The sequence below is a fragment of the Lissotriton helveticus genome, chromosome 4_1, assembly GCF_964261635.1.
Source record: "Lissotriton helveticus chromosome 4_1, aLisHel1.1, whole genome shotgun sequence".
NCBI classification, from domain to species: Eukaryota; Metazoa; Chordata; class Amphibia; order Caudata; family Salamandridae; genus Lissotriton; species Lissotriton helveticus.
Genome location: NC_136063.1, coordinates 1,087,507,951 through 1,087,525,602, shown reverse-complemented (window position 1 = coordinate 1,087,525,602; position 17,652 = coordinate 1,087,507,951).

Genomic DNA, 17,652 nt, shown 5'->3' with positions numbered 1-17,652 from the left:
CTGATTGGAAACAATGGTTGATCTGGCCCACAGATACAAATAACTGTCAAGATAGATTCCTGAATAAAACACAGGGTTTCAAAATGAACAGGCCAGACCCTAGATATCCCCAAAGACATCACCCAGGGATAATAACAACCTACAGTGTGGGCAAATTATGCCTTCAATGGCTACAAACTTCCACACTGCCTGAAATTAAGCAACACCTAACTTTACTTACTGATGGTGCTGACTTGCGTGATTTCATAATGGGACCACGCAAACAGCGTCAAAAGCGTTTCATAGCAGCCTCTGTATATGCAGCATACAATGAGGCCTGGAAGGTTACTCAAATTGAGACAGCAGAAAGAATACGGGAAATTGACCGTATTAATTTGGAAAAATCACTTTCTGTAGTGGACAATGGGTTAATGACTCTGTCCTCCAGAATTTTTTCATTGGACAGCATTGTGTCTTCAGCAATCGATATATTATCGCAAGACTTACTGTTATTACAACATGGTCAGTCACAATTGCGTTCTATTGTACAGCTTGGCTGGACGTTACAAAATCTGCGTTCAGGCTATGTGCCTTGGCGTTTAATCAACACAACGTCACTATTTCAAATCTTTAACCTTACTAATAGACAAATCGGTATGGCGCAGAAGGGTGCTGATTATACAATCTTGAGCATTGAAAAACTAGAAAGATTACCGTTGACAATGTCAGAACGACCTGTCAGTGAATGGATAATCCACGGAATCATAAACATTCCAATCTCAACCTTCAGGTTTCAATACTGCCAAAAATATATACAGGCTGGCATGTACGAGAAATTGGGAAAAGGGTACCTTAAAACAACTTGGAACCTGCCCTATTCACATGCATGTGTCAGTAACAAAGGACAGAAAGTGTTTCTTAGTGGCATCAATTGTGCTATGTCACTAAGCGGCACGCTTCTGTGTAACGGTATTAGTTTGCACGGAGCCTGTGAAGGGAATTCATACAACCTTTCGTGTCACCAGCAAGGCGCACCTGCAACTGAAATAGAACCATTCTTTCAAAGACTCTATAATGGGAGTTACATTCTTATTGTAGACCGCAGATGCTGTAGTCTTATGCCCGGGACTCCTTATCTCGTCACTACGACGGCGAAGGTCAAGTGCTGTGGACGTTCTTTGTTCCCCAGCTCCTTTCCAGACAGGGAGGCGAGGGCATGGCCCAGTTTGAAAATTACTTCTATTCGAATAGACACTTTAAGCAGAATGAAAACAGTGCTTCTTCAGACGCCTACAAGGCTCACGTCATCTAAAGAAACGTATGATCTACAAGTCGCAAGGACGACTGCAGAGATACATACATTATTATCAACTAATTCCCCCGTACATTTCGCGGAAATCCTGAGCGAAATCTTAAATATTTCTGATACCACAGGGGTCTCAAAGGTATTTAAGACAGTATTTTCGATGGCATTAACACCATTCAAAGCCATACTGGGTATTTTTCCAGACTTCGTCCATTCGATTTTTGGCGGACTTCCCCTGATCCTAGGACTAATTGCAGGAATCCTATTCCTAGTCCTTATTTTTCGTTATGGCAACCCATGTCACAGATCAAACTCTCGCGACAATGGAAGATACGATCCTAGCCATTGGATACCGGGACCGGATATCAAAAATCCTGGGACTATCCCGGCTTAGAGACCTAAACATGACTTGGTTTCTATCATTTCGACCAATGTGGCAAAGGTGTGTTTTACCTGTACTAAGGTGTCTGCTATGCGGAGAAGAATGCGTGTTAGACACCTGTCTGACGCTACAATCGGATGCGCCGGTGGATGCAGATACACTGTTGGTTCCTACCAAGGTTCACGCACTGTGCTGCCCTCAAAGGCTGCCAATTCTGATGACGGCATTCCTGGAATCTTCACCACTGCGATTGAAGAGTAGTGAAGTTCAAGATGAAAGCAGCATCGAACAGGTACGACCTTCTGTCAGCAATGCAAATCAGAATGTCAATGGAGACAATCATGCGCATGAATGCATGGTTACCCCTATTTCCGACTTAGTGGAACTTTCCCATGAAGCTGTTGACAGTTTTTTCGAAAGCCTGAATGATATGATGTTCTCTCCGGAACAGAAATAGAGACTTTTGAGTAAACTCGCACACGGCGTTCCCTGAATTCGGCCTTCAACTTTAAAAATAAAGTCACATGAACAATTACAATCCAGTTCACGGACAGCAACTTTTTTCAGCAAGCCCCTAAAATATTTTTCTATATATTTTTTCCCGGGACACTGATTTTCTGCTTAAAGTAAGAGACTATTCCTAGAGAACTAAGATTTCTATTTTAGATACTTTATAGACTTTATAGACTTTAGCTGCCCGCTGGTATGTTCGCAATAGATTTTATGTGATGAAATGGTTTCGACTTTTTTTCTGTATAGCCATATTAAGAGCCATTTCATGTGTATTTCTCATATACCAACAATCAATAATGCATAACAATGCGTGTTCACTTTTGCATCTAATTCATAGCTTAAGTGCATACAATATATATGACTGCAATTTTTCAGTATATTTGAAAATTTCGAAATGCATTTATGTATTTTGGGGTGGTAAGGTATACACTATACTCTATAGTATGTTGTACTATGTTATACTATGCATAGATTAGTAGATATGACCATAGTTAGCGTGGAGTGGGTGTCGTGTATTTCTATAGGTTCTGATTCGATCCCCCTATTCCTGACCCTATTCTGGTTAAACTTACTAGCTAGTTAACTAACAGTCAGCCCATGAGGCAAGAAATCCCCCATGATGCAGATACCGTTATCTGACGCAGTCACACTACGGCACAGGAACGTGTTATCTGATTAGGTCATAACGCTTGAGATCTAATTAGACAAGCGATATTCCTCCAGCCCCTGATAAGGCATACGACGTTCTCATAACAAATCAAACCTATGACAACCTGGATAATCCGTGCGGCCATTGTTTTGATTTCACAGAGAACTTTAGTAAAGAATGTGCTAACGAGCAAGTCGTATGACATCTTTATTGACGTACCTATGTCCATCCTTACGTCAATCCCGGCACCTTTAAGGTATAAATATTGCCGACCTTGCCCTATGCAAACACACGCGTGGTGACAAGACGGAGCAGCCATACTTGCCGAAGCCGAGAGCAGAAGCAGACCCCGCAGGCAGCAGCCCCGCCTTCCTGACGCGCTGAGAGACGCGCTGCTATCTCAAGCCGAGAGACCCAGCACCGGCGCTTCTGGGCAGCCCTCGCAGGCAGCCTGGAATATCGAGAGCAGAGAAAGAGATACCATTCCTCATTCATCCTAAATTCCAGGTACAGAACTGAATAACCCCTCCTAGAGAATTCTTTAGTTATTCACTTGGCAAAAACAAACTTAAACTAAACTGTAACTTTCTATTCCCGCCCACGCATTAGACTTAGGTCAGGTACACGGGGTAGGCGTATTTAGAAACACCAGTTGAGTACGTTTAGTCAAATGTATATGTGTATGTAAATATATTTTAATCATTTTAAACATCATATGGCTCAGAAACCATATCAATGTTTTTACAATATTATTTTATACTATTGCTTCTAATGTATGCACTTTACTTAACTATAAGTATCGCAATAATATCGATCCATTTCTCTTGTACGAGAAAAGAGACTGATCAATAAATAACATCTTTTATTGAACACGCCCGTCTCTTCCTTTTCTCTACATTCTGATGAGACTAAGAATGCACGTACTGACTGAGTAAAATAATTGCCTTGTGCTCACACGACTCTTGAGATTGACTCTTGATTAGGGGAGAGCAAAGTTGTCATGTTCTATGGTTGTCAGAAACTAAATCCCTTCTTGTCTAATCAGGGGAGTTAATTCCTTCCTTGAACATTCGAGAAAGTTTCTAGCGAACTCTGAGCTTAGCTGGCAAACCCAAAAATTAAGTCTAGTTTCGACAGTAGTAGACCTAGTTAACGTCTGGCCTAGGCCTTTACTGCTGTAGGTACTATTCCAATGCGCAGAGCCTATTGGGAAAATAGGAGCTACACTACAGGGCCGTGGAAGAAACAACAAGGGAGGGGCCGCGGCAAGCCGCCATTTTATGAACACAGGATGAAACAATAAGCCATACAAACATAGCTACCAAAGAATATACACATAAACGGAGTACAAAGAAGCTACAATGGCATCAGTCAAACCGCGCTCACCCTTCACCGCCCCCACCCAAAATGAGGAGACAGAACCAAAAAGGCCCCCATTGCAAAATACAATACGATACGCACCCCAACGGAAATAAAGAGACCCCCATAAAGGAGGAAGGGGAAGAGGGAAAAAGGGGACAAAAGAAGGGACTCCCACCAAATCACGCACCCCCAGGAGACAAGACAGAACAACATGACCCAGCAAGTGATATACCAAAAAGTCGATACCAAAATAACCAGCGGGCCACAATCAGACACACACCGGAATACGAACGCCACAGAAACTCCCCAGGGGGACACATGAGGAGACAGAGTCCCGAAAAGGTGAATACACAAGAGCCATAGAACAAAAAAAGGAAGACATAAGGGGGGAAAAGACCCCCCAATAGAGACAGACCCCCCCCACCCACCCCTAAGCCCACCCTGCACCCCTGCAGAAGGCTACGGCCTACCCCCCCGCAGCGTGCCTGTCGCCCTAATTAGAACCCGAAATATAGCGGAGCAAAGTGAAGTCGGAAACAGAAGACAAAAACGGGAAGGGCAAGGGAAGGGAACACGGGATGGGAGACACATACATACACATACACGGGGGAGGGCCAGGAAACAGGAGGAAACGCACCCGGCCACCCGCCTGAGTCGAAGGTCCAAGACCCCGGGAAGCCAAAGATTATCAGGTTACAGTCCAAGAGCACCAAACAGTCACACATAACCATACCAGGACACGTTGACCATCCAAACCAGTACAAGACTACCGCACGCAGATGCCAGTGCACATCAGCCCTGTCCCTGTTTGTCCAAAGTGGGAACAGTCCGATCCAGCGAGGTCCAGGCCACGAAGAACAGAAGGCAGACAGCAGGAAAATCCAACGGCAGTCCAGAAAATACACGTGAAGGACAACACGGAAGATCCAGGAAAGTCACGAAGTGTAGCAAACGATGCAGACACAGGTCCAAGGATATGTCCAAAGAAACCGACCCATCTGGGCCAGCACAGGAGAGATCGCCGGGCAGCGGCGGGAAAAAGGAACCGGGAGAGTCATGAAGGTCAGGCCGAGCAAAATCCAGCTCCCGGGCCAGAGGCAAAGGAGGCAGAGCCGGAGGAGGAGGCACCATCAAGTTCCGCACACCCACGGACGCGGTCGTAGCCGGGGCCAAGTCTGCCAGGATAATTCCAGCCGCACCCCGCAACGGCAAAGCCACATCCGGCCGTGGGGGCCCGGGAGGCCCGTAGCGAGGAACCATCTCCGAAGTAATGACAGGCGCGGCCACCAAGAGTCGCCAGGAGAGCAGGGCATCCAGGACCTCTTTAAGTGTAGGAAAACCTTTACAGTATTCGTCACCCGGGCCATGCGGCGGGCCTCCAGCGCTCGTCCAGGCCCGGCCAAGACAATTGGGGTCGGTCGCCATTTGAGAGCCCAACAAGGCCGCGCGGCCGCCAACCTCCGCCGGGGCGACGGCAAGGCAAGTGTAGTCGCGCCGACCAGCGGCAGAGCACCCCGGCAGGAAGGGGGGCCACCAGAAGAAAGGGACCTCACCGGCCACCCAACGCCGCCGGTCCCGTTCTCCGAGTCCGGACGGCAAAATCAAAATGGCCGGGCCGGAGAACAAAGGGGGAGCAAGCCGGATACACGAGGAGCTCCGGCAATGGAAGGCAGCGCCTCCACCAAAGGCCTCCTCCCCACGGGAATCAGCCAGGAAGGACCTCCGGCCCACACGAACAACGGCCTTCCGACCACCTCCACCGCGCCCCGAAGGGCAGCACCGCAGGCTCCGTCCGGCCCGGGAGCCGGCAAGAAGATCCAGGCCAGTCCGCCTCCGACACCCCAATACAATCGGGGGCACTGCACCGGATCCACAGCAGCCAGGATAACCGAAACAAGAGGTAAGTGCCTGCAGGGCGTCGTAGCACTACCACACAGCAAAGAGGGCTTCCCGGGGCAGGATAACAGCAGGATAAATGTGAAAATACAGGCGGGCGAACGGAGCCGAGCTAAAGCGCGGCCATCTCGGTCGCGAGCTAGGCTCCTCCCCGTTGTGTGCGTTGTTGTCCACTCGCTCCTTGAATGCGGTTTTCTTGGTGGTATGGATCAGTTGGTGGTGTTCTCGAGTGGCGATCTTAAGGGTGGTCATGTTGTCTGGTGTTGGGTCTCTGCGCCAGGCTCTCTCGAGGGCTCGGCAGTTCTTCTTGGAGCTCTTGAGTTCGTCGGTGAACCATGGTGATTTCTTACTGCCGGGTCTGCTAGGCGGGGTCCTCAGAGGGGCGAGGTCGTCTGCGTATTTGCTGATCCACTTTGTGAGGTTGTTGGCGGCCTGGCTGGGGTTCGTTGAGCTGGCGGGGGGTTCCTGGCTCAGGGATGCAGCGAGCTGGTCGGCTGTGATCTTGTTCAAGCTTCTGCGTGCCACCTGTTGCTGGTGGTGGTGGATCGTGTTCTTTCTGAAGCTGAAGTGGACGCAGCTGTGGTCCGTCCAGTGGAGTCCGGTAGCGTGGCTGAAGACGATGTCCTTGCTGGATGAGAAGACGGGGTCGAGTGTGTGTCCGGCGTAGTGGGTGGAACTGGTCCAACCAATATTACCGACAGATTGAGAAAGCAAGGAAACATGTGAATAAGTCTGTTTCTGCTTTCCTCAGAGACTATGGAATGGGTTCTATATACCACAACTACTTGCGTTACAACATGCAAGGCATTTATAGAGGAGACCGTGTACATTTCACAGATGACGGGAACAGAGTCTTTCTATTGAATTTACGACTCTGCATCGGTACTTACTTGTAGGTACCAAATACACTTTATAAACACAACGGCTCTTTTTAGAGCCACCCAACATCTAAACTCTCAAACATGTTATTTAACTATATATTTTTTGCGTTTGTTTGTCGACGTGCGTGCACGGTGCGCGCACCTCGCGGTATATTTTTTCTCGAAATTTTTTTTGGGGGGGCCCGTTGAAGTCCTTCAGGGACCCCCTGAGAAATCCTAGGGGTCAGGGAGTCTCTACCTTGCCCCCTTTCCACGATCTCCACTATAGTTTTTCACACTCTTGTAAATCGAGGTGCGCGACCGGGTGCGCACACCTCGCAACTTTTTAGAAAAAAAATGTTTTTTGGGGCCTTGTGGGTCCTTAATGGTACCCCTGAGAAAACCTATGGGGGCAGGGAGTCTCCACCCTGCCCCCTTTCCACGTTCTGCCCCTTTGTTCTCTACAATATGTTGACTCGCACTGACAAAATGGCGGTCAACACTTCCTGATTTCCTCCGAATCAAATGTTGACAGTCGTCAAACAGCAAATCAGAATTCCGCTCGCGCACAGGGGTGCGCACATGGGTGCGCTTATAGATATATAATTGATTTCAACTTTAATTTTCTCAGCAACTACTGGAGGGATTTATACCATTTAAAGAAAAGCGTAATCTGCGAACCTGACTAAGTTTTTGCCAGATTTCTTATAAATCCATTCAGCCATTTGGGTTGTAGCCGTGTCTAATCGTCCTGTGGAAAATAACATGGGGAAAACACATTTTGGGACCCCCCTTTTATCACAGCCCCCACTTGACGAATCCCCCAAAACTTTCAGGGAAGGAGCATAGCGGAGCGGGCCGTCTTCTTTGAGAAATTCACAAAGATTCGTCCACCGGCGCCAAAGTTATTCCCAATAGAATGTTGCGGATTTCCTATGGAAACTAGGTCCTAACTATAACTACCTACTGGCGACTGCCAGTAGGTAATATATATATATACTGAGCCAGTTAAACGACCGCGAATGCTATAAAAGAATCAACATCAAGGATGTACAACTGGCTAGTAATTAAATCAATTCCAAACTGTTGGCATGGAGGAGTAAAGGCCAATTGACAATGGATGAATATAAATATCTAAAGAATGATTGTCCTACAACATCTGTCATATACTTTATTCCGAAAATCCATAAGAACAGCCAACAACCTCCTGGTCGACCAATAATCTCTGCCCGGAACAGCATTTTGGAAAATGTAAGCAGGTACGTTGACTATTTTTTACAAGAACATGTGAAATTGCTGTCCTCATTTATTTTAGACACAGGTGACCTGCTTAAAAAACTGTCGAACTTTAAATGGGAGCCTGGCTATTTACTGGTATCACTGGACGTTACATCCCTTTATACTAGTATCTTCCACAGGGACGGAATTAAAGCAGTCCAGTATTTCTTGAACAAAAGACCCATTTGTTTACAGGAACACTCCAAAATGATTGTAGCTATGATCACCTTGTGTTTGGAGAACAATATGTTTCTGTTTTCTAACCAGTTGTTTTTGCAGACCAGAGGAGTGGCTATGGGGGCCTGCTTCTCGCCCAGTTATGCTTGCCTCCACATGGGCTACTGGGAGGAGCAGGTTCTCTTACCCAACTTCGATACCATCATGAATACCAAGGTAAAAACATGGTTGAGGTACATTGATGACCTATTCTTTATTTTTGATGGTTCGGAAAATGAAGCTGCTGAATTTATAGATCAACTTAACATGAACAATCTTAATCTACAATTCACTAGCAGTATCAGTTCAAATTCCATTGTTTTCTTAGATGTAGAAATCTAATTTCCAAATAACCAGTTGGAGACGAGGCTTTATCGAAAACCTACGGCAGGAAACACATTGTTGCATGCCACCAGCCATCACCCTGCACACCTGTTAAGGAGCATCCCCTACGGGGAGATGCTAAGTATCAGAAGGATCTGTAGCAGTGACTCAGAATGTTTAGTGGCACAAAATGAATGCAAATTCAGATTCCTGAATAGAGGTTACTCAATAGACTCCGTCAACGGTGCTATCAAGAGAGCCAATAGATTTGGTAGATTGCAACTATTGGCTCCACCAAACGACAGTGTGAGTGTCTCTAGAAAAACAGTGGCCAATGAAACACGCTTGATAATTGGATTTAGCAATCAACATCAGGCTATACATAAAATTGTCAAGAACAATTGGTCACTGATTACCAATTGTAGGCACTATGTTCAGAAGAGCGAGATCCATGCAGGATAGTTTGGTCTCAAGTAGCCCTGAAGTAGTCACGGGCTCGTGGCTAGATGGTAGTAAGGGCTTCTTGAGATGTTCCACCTGTAAAGCTTGCAAAAACGGTGTTAGTAGATCTGAGTATTCGACTCCATTATCTCCCAATCCCATGAAGATCAGGGAAAAATTGAATTGCAAGTCAGAATACGCTGTTTATGTGTTAGAATACCCCTGCGGTTTAAGATATGTAGGGAGCACTCGACCACAGGTGCACAAACGAATCCTGCAACAGTTAAGGGCCATCACTAATGCTGATCCATCTTATCCCGTAGCTAGGCATTTTGAAAAAACAAATGTGAAAAATGCCTCCGGGTTACTGTATTATGTGATTGACACTGTACCTCCATAGAGAAGAGGCGGTGACAGGAAATCCCTTTTGCGAAAGCTAGAAAGTCGCTATATCATTATGCTTGACACCAAAATGCCTAATGGCCTCAACACGAGTGAAGACTGTCATACTTACCTGGTATAGGCAGCATTACTTGTGGTTGGTACAGACAGTGGTATCCCTGAATCTTTATACTTGAAACAAGATTATGAACATACACCCCTGCCCTCCACATGAATGTTTCAACATGATTAAATTGTTATCTGTTTATTATTTTAACTTCACTTATAGCACTTAATTTTTGAGCCGCTACTATGACATATATGATATTGCTTTTTTGCACAAAGACAATCCTTGTATATTTTACTTCCACCCGCCCACTTGGGCTACATTGTTGTTTACTTCAATACCAAAGAAAACGATATTTCTAGGTTAGGTTTCATAATATGAATACTTAGCGTCTTTGGTGTTGCCAATTGCAGACGGTTAGACATACAGTATACCCTATATACAGAAGGATGTTTCAGGTTGATCGATTGGCAATGAATGGGAATATTTATGTTTTAAAACATTTTATGTATTTATATGTTTTATCATTATTCTAAATTGCCAATGTCATTTTCCCTGTCATTTATGCATTTGATATGTGTGGGGCTGCTATATATATATTTATATATTTATATATTTATATATTTATATATTTGTATTTGTATTTATACATAGATACAGTGACATGACTTGACGTCAGCCCCCATTTGAAAGTCTTTTTGTTACACATTATGTGATAATTGTCAAAGTATTTTTACTATGTCTATTGTAACGGCTCTCCTGCACTTTAAAAAGAGCACACTAGCCCCCATGACAGTGTCATGTGATCAAGGCTTTGTTAAGTCGAAACGCGTCATGGCAGATTGGTGTAGGGCTAAAAATAAATAAATAATCTGCACCAACTACGGGTCTCGCTTTGTCTATCCAGTCGACATGCTGATTTGCTGATCTGCCGAACATTTGGACGTTCACGTACCACATATATGTATATATATATATATATATATATATATATATATATATATATATATTACCTACTGGCGGTCGCCAGTAGGTATATATAGTTAGGATTTTTTCTCTATGGGTTTTTTGAAAATTCTATGTCTAATAACTTTGGCGTTTGTGGACGGAATCGGCTGAAATTTTCAGGAAAATGGCACATTTTGTTTCTGAGCAGCCCTTGAAAATTTGGGGGGGGTTCGTCCAGTGGGGGCCGAGAAAAAAGGCCTCACTTTTAGCCCGAACGGCTGAATGGATTTGCACGAAACTTGGCAAAATTGTAGGGACTGGTAGCCCGATGTGCCTTTTGTAGGTCTCAATATATGTGCTCCAGTGGATTTTGAGAAATTAACGTTTAAAAAAAGATATATATCTGTAACAGCGGACCGGTTAGCGCTCTGGTTCGCGGACTTTTCGCGCAACGGAGCTTTGTGAAGCGAAGCTGATTGGTTCTCCGGCGTCTGTCAACATTCCAAACAGTCCGTAGCGGCCGCCATCTTGTCTCTCGGTAGGATCGAGAGACAAGAGGAGGTCAAAACAAAGGGGGAAATAACTATAAGGGGGCATAGTAGATCCTCGCTGACCCCTAGGTTTGATGTGGAGGTTTTAAAAGGGCCCCGCGGGGCAAAAAAAAAACAAAATAATAATAATCGAACGGCTGAATGGATTTGCACGAAACTTGGCAAAATATTAGGGACTGGTAGCCCGATGTGCCTTTGCTAGGTCTCAATATATGTGCTCCAGTGGATTTTGAGAAATTAACGTTGAAAAAAAGATATATATCTGTAACAGCGCTCCGCTTCGCGTACTTTTCGCGTTACGGAGCTTTGCGAAGCTGATTGGTTCTCCGGCGTCTGTCAACATTCCAAACAGTCCGTAGCGGCCGCCATCTTGTCCCTCGGTAGGATTGAGAGACAAGAGGAGGCCAAAGCGAAGGGGGAAATGACCATAAGGGGGCATAGTAGATCCTTCCTGACCTCTTAGGTTTGATGTACCATTTTGCCAAGTTTGGTGTAATTCCGTTCAGCCATTCAGGCTGTAGACGTATGTAAATGTCCTATGGAAAATTGCATGGGGAAAACACATTTGAAAGTGTTGAAATTTAGAACCAATTAAAATGTTACTTTGGTTTTGTATTTGTGTGTGATGAAAGTTAATTGGTTATGTATATATGTCAAATGAGAGGAAACCACAGCCATTTTGTGATACTACTGTCTGAGGTACATTTGTGAGGAATTTTTGGTGGTGAATTTCTGGTGTTTGATTTACACAGTACTAACACTTCTGCTACTTTTAAAAAGGTGAGTTGTTAATTTGTAAGGGGAACTATGTTGTACACTTGAAGATAATTTGAAAAATGTTTTCTGTTATTTATTTGCAGTCCTTCTGTTATACTAAATACTTGATGAAGTTAGTTTTATATTATGTATTACTAAAAACGATAAATGAAAGTGATTATTTTTTTCTGCAATTTACAGCAAGCAATTTCAAAATAAAATGGCTCACAATGAAGAGACCGTGGCAATTTCTTTTGAATTGTCCACTACATTGATTGAAATTGAGAGCACCAATAATGAAATATTGTCACAAGGAGGACATGACTTGTATGATTCCATTAGATTGATTGAAATGGACAGCACCAAGAATGAAATATTGTCACAAGGAGATGACTTGAATGATTCCACTACATTGATTGAAATTGAGAGCACCAATAATGAAATATTGTCACAAGGAGGAGATGGCTTGTATGATTCCATTAGATTGATTGAAATGGACAGCACCAATAATGAAATATTGTCACAAGGAGGAGATGACTTGAATGATTCCACTACATTGATTGAAATTGAGAGCACCAATAATGAAATATTGTCACGAGGAGATGACTTGAATGATTCCACTACATTGATTGAAATGGACAGCACCAATAATGAAATATTGTCAGAAGGAGGAGATGACTTGAATGATTTTTTTGATCAATCTCTTGATGGCGAATTTATCGAGTGTTTGGAGACCATAGAGTTACAAGAATCATCATTGCAGACTTTTAATGAGGAGATTCCAGATGAGATGATTGAAGAGGAAATTACTGATGAGGACATGTTACTAGTTGTTTCAAATTTAGAAAATTCTGAAGAATAAATTTATATTTAGAAATCAAAAATTGTTTGAGACATTATTTATTTTTATTTTTAATTTATGAGGTTGTAGCGAAGTGATTGTAGTATAAAATGAGACTTATAGTATAGAGTGCAACATTTTTATGTTACATGGTAAGTTTACTCATATTTACTTCCCTTCTGCCACTATATTATCTCCAATGTGTATTTGACATGTCTTCTTCATCTCCGGCCTCCTTTCTCTCACTGTGTGTCTCCGATGCATCTTATCGCTGGTATTTTGTGTAATTACAGAAGAGAGTAAAATAAAATAGTTCGGAACGTGAAAAGGGGGCAAAGTAGAGTACTCCTCACACCCTAGGCCTTTTTAGGCGGTCCCAAAAGGATCAGTTTCTGCTTTCCTGAGAGATTATGGTATGAGTTCCATATACCACAATAACTTGCATTACAACATGCAAGATATCTATCTCCTATTACCAACTTTTGGAGATATTCGCGCTAAGCGCGAATATCTCCAAAAAGTAACACCTGCCCTGAGCAGTTCTTAGCCATGTTATCCAATGGGAGGTGGATAACATGGCTAAGAGTATTAGCTCGGTAATGCATGAATATCGCTGAGTTTTTAGCGATATTCATGCATTGCGGCCGTTTATTATCGCATTTGCGATAAACCTTGATAATAGTAAGGTTTATCTTCGATAATTTCTGACGATGCTTAGTGGTAAAAAATTGGTTGGTAAGCATCGTTAGCGATAAATATCGCTTAACTTTGGTAATATGCCCCAACGTCTGTTAACGTTCGATTCGAAGGAAATGAGGAAGTGTTGAAAAACATTGTCTGCGCCATCTTGCCTTTTTTGAAATGCCACACTTTTGTCGTGCACGGCAGCCATTTTAGATGTCTTGACCAGACCCACTCTCTGCACGCTGTCGATTCGTAGCATGGCTCCTCACCCTCGTAAGCATCTCCCCCAGGCACTGGTCACCACCGCTCTCTGTCTTATGCATGGGCAATAAACCTTCCCCCATCTGCGCTGCTCTTCCCTGAGAATCACACTCTGTGCCCGCCCGACACCTCCCTTTCGCCCTATTCACTACCGCACCCTCTGACACTCCTCTTCCTCTGTGTCCGAATGTCCAGGCCGGTCCTAGGCTATCAGCTAGCCCTGCAGATGTAGTTTATGGCCCCAGCTGTAAAGAATCACCCCTCTTCAAAGGAGTTATAGTAGATCAAGGCCCACACCCGATGTGATCCGTCACAGCACACTACTATCTGAAAACCATCCTGTATTGTGATTGGGGAGGGGACCGAGCCTGAAGCGGAAGATTCCAGGAATGACTCTTTGTACATCAAAGTTTTTACAATTATGTGTCACATTAAAAATATATAGCACTCCAACAAAGTAGTAGGAATATAAAACTTTAATAACATATAAATATATACAACAAAACAAAAACAGTAAAAACATTTAAACAACGAAGAGACCGTGGCAATTTCTTTTTAATTATCCAATAGATTTATTGAAATTGACAGCACCAATAATGAAATATTCTTGTCAGTAGCGGTCTGTTGTGCGAATAGTTCCAAGGCAGCAGAACGCGCTGAAATCTAGATGGCACGAAAGTGATGTCTAGTAAGTTGCCGCCCAGCAAAAAACGGCGTGGGGCGCCGCGGGGGTGAGTGAGTCCAGTAGGCACCACAGCTATTCTTACCGGCATTGCAGAATTACTGCTGGGGACAATGCCTGTGCTGTAGCAGGGTCACAGCAGAAACAAAAAGGATTCTGTTGAAGATGTTGTTGGTTTCAATTTGAAAACAGTTCTGGTGTCAACTGCTATGCTAATGTAGTGGTTAATGTTTTGTTTTCTCTAGAAAATGTAAAAGAGGGGGAGGCAGTCCAAAGTTCCGTTAAAAGGGCAAAGGAAAGGATCGGTGGTTTGAACTATCAGTCAAAAAGGGGAGGGGGTGCAATAATTTTTCCTACCGGGTCACACTGTGCTTTCACCGGAAGTGAGGTCTGCAGGATTGTAGTAATTCAAAGTGAGGCTGGCGCCAGCATGGGAGCGCCGACGTCCCGCGGATACAGTTTCGTCACTCCACGGGCGATCATGGCAGTCATTCCCCATCGGGGGTCGGAGACTCCCGCGGCTCCTCTAGAATCTTCAAGGTCGTGGAGGACTACGGTGGTGGAGTCAACCAGTGACCGGGCCATTTCTTTATGTTGGGCCCGCTCTTGCCAGGTCGACAGCCATTTTGAGAGTTCGGCAGCTACCGGCGATCGCGGGGTCACATGAGCGGACGGGCTCCACCCTGCCGGGCGAGACGTTGCAGCATGGCCACAGTGGAAGAACCGTTATCTAGGTCGTTCCGAAACTGTGCAGCACTGTAGTTGTTAGGATGCCACCGCCTGGAGCGCTGAGGGTGCAGCTGGGAAGCCTCCACCTGGGGAGGCGGGAGAGGCCTGTTCGCACCGTCTCTCCCTCCCAGTGCACCCCACGGCGTCTCGCTTGAGATTTGTTATGGCCGGACCAGGCGATGAGGACGAGGGGGGGGTCGGAGGCATGTGCAAGACATCCCCCTCCAGTGTTGTCGCAGCCATTATAAAAGAAAGAAGTGTCCCGTCCGTCTTCGGGCCGGGCTTCCGGTGGATGTCGGCCGGACGCCCCTGGCTCTGGCCCCATGAACGGGTTTCTTGGTTTATCGGCTGCAGCCGGATCCCGTCGGCCTCGGCCCCCCGACCGTTGGTGGTCGGACCAGAAGAGCATGTGGCGGGACTACCTGCAACTCTCAAGGGCCACCGCGGCCGGACTGGGAGAGAGAGGGGAGGGTCGAGGAGACATTCCCCCCCCCCTGCAACTGTTCAGCGTTGTAAAGGCAATCCCCTGGCCGGGTCCCGCTGGTCTCGGCCTCTCCTCCGGCTACACCCTACGTTAGGATCTCCTGGCCGAGGCGTGGCAGCAGGACCTGCCTTATATGGGCTGCTCCCGGCTGGGCGTAGCCGGAACCCTGCCCCACCTTGGAAGTTTCCAGAGTGGGGGTGGATGTTCTACTGACTTGCATTTTCCCTAGTCTATCGATTTTTTTGGCGTGGCAGGCGGTGGGACAGCGAGGGGTGATTTGGTTTCTCTTACTGTTTTTCTGGTCTCTCACCACTGGCATATTTTAACGTTTTCTTGTTTCTAGGACATTAATAGGTTTTATCATTACGTTATGTTATCGTTTCTTTGTTCGTTGTTTAATAAAAGTTCATGTTCATCAGTGGCCTACTGATTTTCGTTTTCCTATTTTTTTCTTTCCAGGTTGTTTCATGGTAAAGTTTCTGTTAACAGGATACAGTGATCACTTCGTTATTATTGCATATGTCCTTTTCACTAGGGGTGCTCTCTGGTCGGGCCAGATGACGTATCTCTAGTAAATGGTCCGGGTGAAAAAGGTGCATCAATCAGTGGGGAGTAGATAGGCATGACAGATTACAACGGGGGAGAACGGTCCGCATTACGTACCCTTTCACTACTTGCAAAGATTTTCCTACGTTTATTTGCAAACAGGGAATACCTCCAAAAAGAACTAATTCCCAAACAGTCAATGTTCGGACAATCAATCAATCAATGAGGAATGAAATAGGTACGACGTGTTAAAGGCTTGCGTTACCTACCCTTCACTATCTGCAAAGGGAGATAGAATATTCCTATTCTTCCTCGTTTGCAGGTAGAGAAGATCGTTAAGAGAATTAACTTCGAACAATTCAATGCTCGATTGAAACAATCAACAAGGGGTACTGTGAACACAAATGAACGCCGCTTATATACATACGCATTGCTATTTTCAACAGGTTGTTCCTAATGTTTCTATTTTAGCGAGGTCAAAAGAGATCCCATTAGTGGCCTACTGATTTTGCTCGATTCCTTTTGTTTTTTTACACGATTTTTCGCTATCTGCAAAGACTAAACAGAGTATTGCGACTCTGTGCTTGTTTGTAAATAGAGAATGAACCAAAGAGAACAATCAATCAAATGGAGAGAGAAGCAGGCACGACGGATTACAAAGGGGGAAAGGGCTGCGTTAACTACCCTTCACTATCTGCAAAGAGAGAGTACTCCTAATAGAAATGAGGGGTGGGGGGCAGCAATCAAAGCAGATCAGTGTGCATAAACACGAAAAAAAAAATTCTTACCACGTACTTGACATTCGACAGCTTATGATATTTGCTATTAAAAAACCATTGAAATTCACTGAAAAAACCATAGGTTATAGACCATATATAGTTAGGAATTAGCATTTACAAAACCTTGAAAATTCACTGAAAAAACCATAGGTTATAGACCATATATAGTTAGGAATTAGCATTTAAAAAACCTTATTTTACTCACACAAAACCATTGAAATTCCATATATAGTTAGTTGCACTAACTATATATTGCGCACCCGCAATCCACTGCTGATGATGTCACATATTACATCATTCATGACATGGTCAGTGACATCACTGATGACATCACTGATGACATCTCAAATGACATCACTGATGACATCTCATTTGACATCAATGACCACATCACTGATGATATCATTCATGTGACAATACAATGCATCTCCTCACATTTTAATATAACCTCTGTTTCACCCAGTGTTAAAAACAGAGTATAATTTTCTAAACCATTGACACACCAATACTAGTTACTACATACGTACTCACTGATTCCTACGTCTACACACACATTCACTCATTCACCCATACAATCATTCATACATACAATCACTCATGTTTACAACACAATCATATGCACTCATACACCTATACAGACACTCACACTCTGCCACTCATCCATGGAGTTACTCACACACCTAGTCAGTCCTGTAAAGAATCAATCACACTTCCATTTTCTACTCTATACAGTTAAA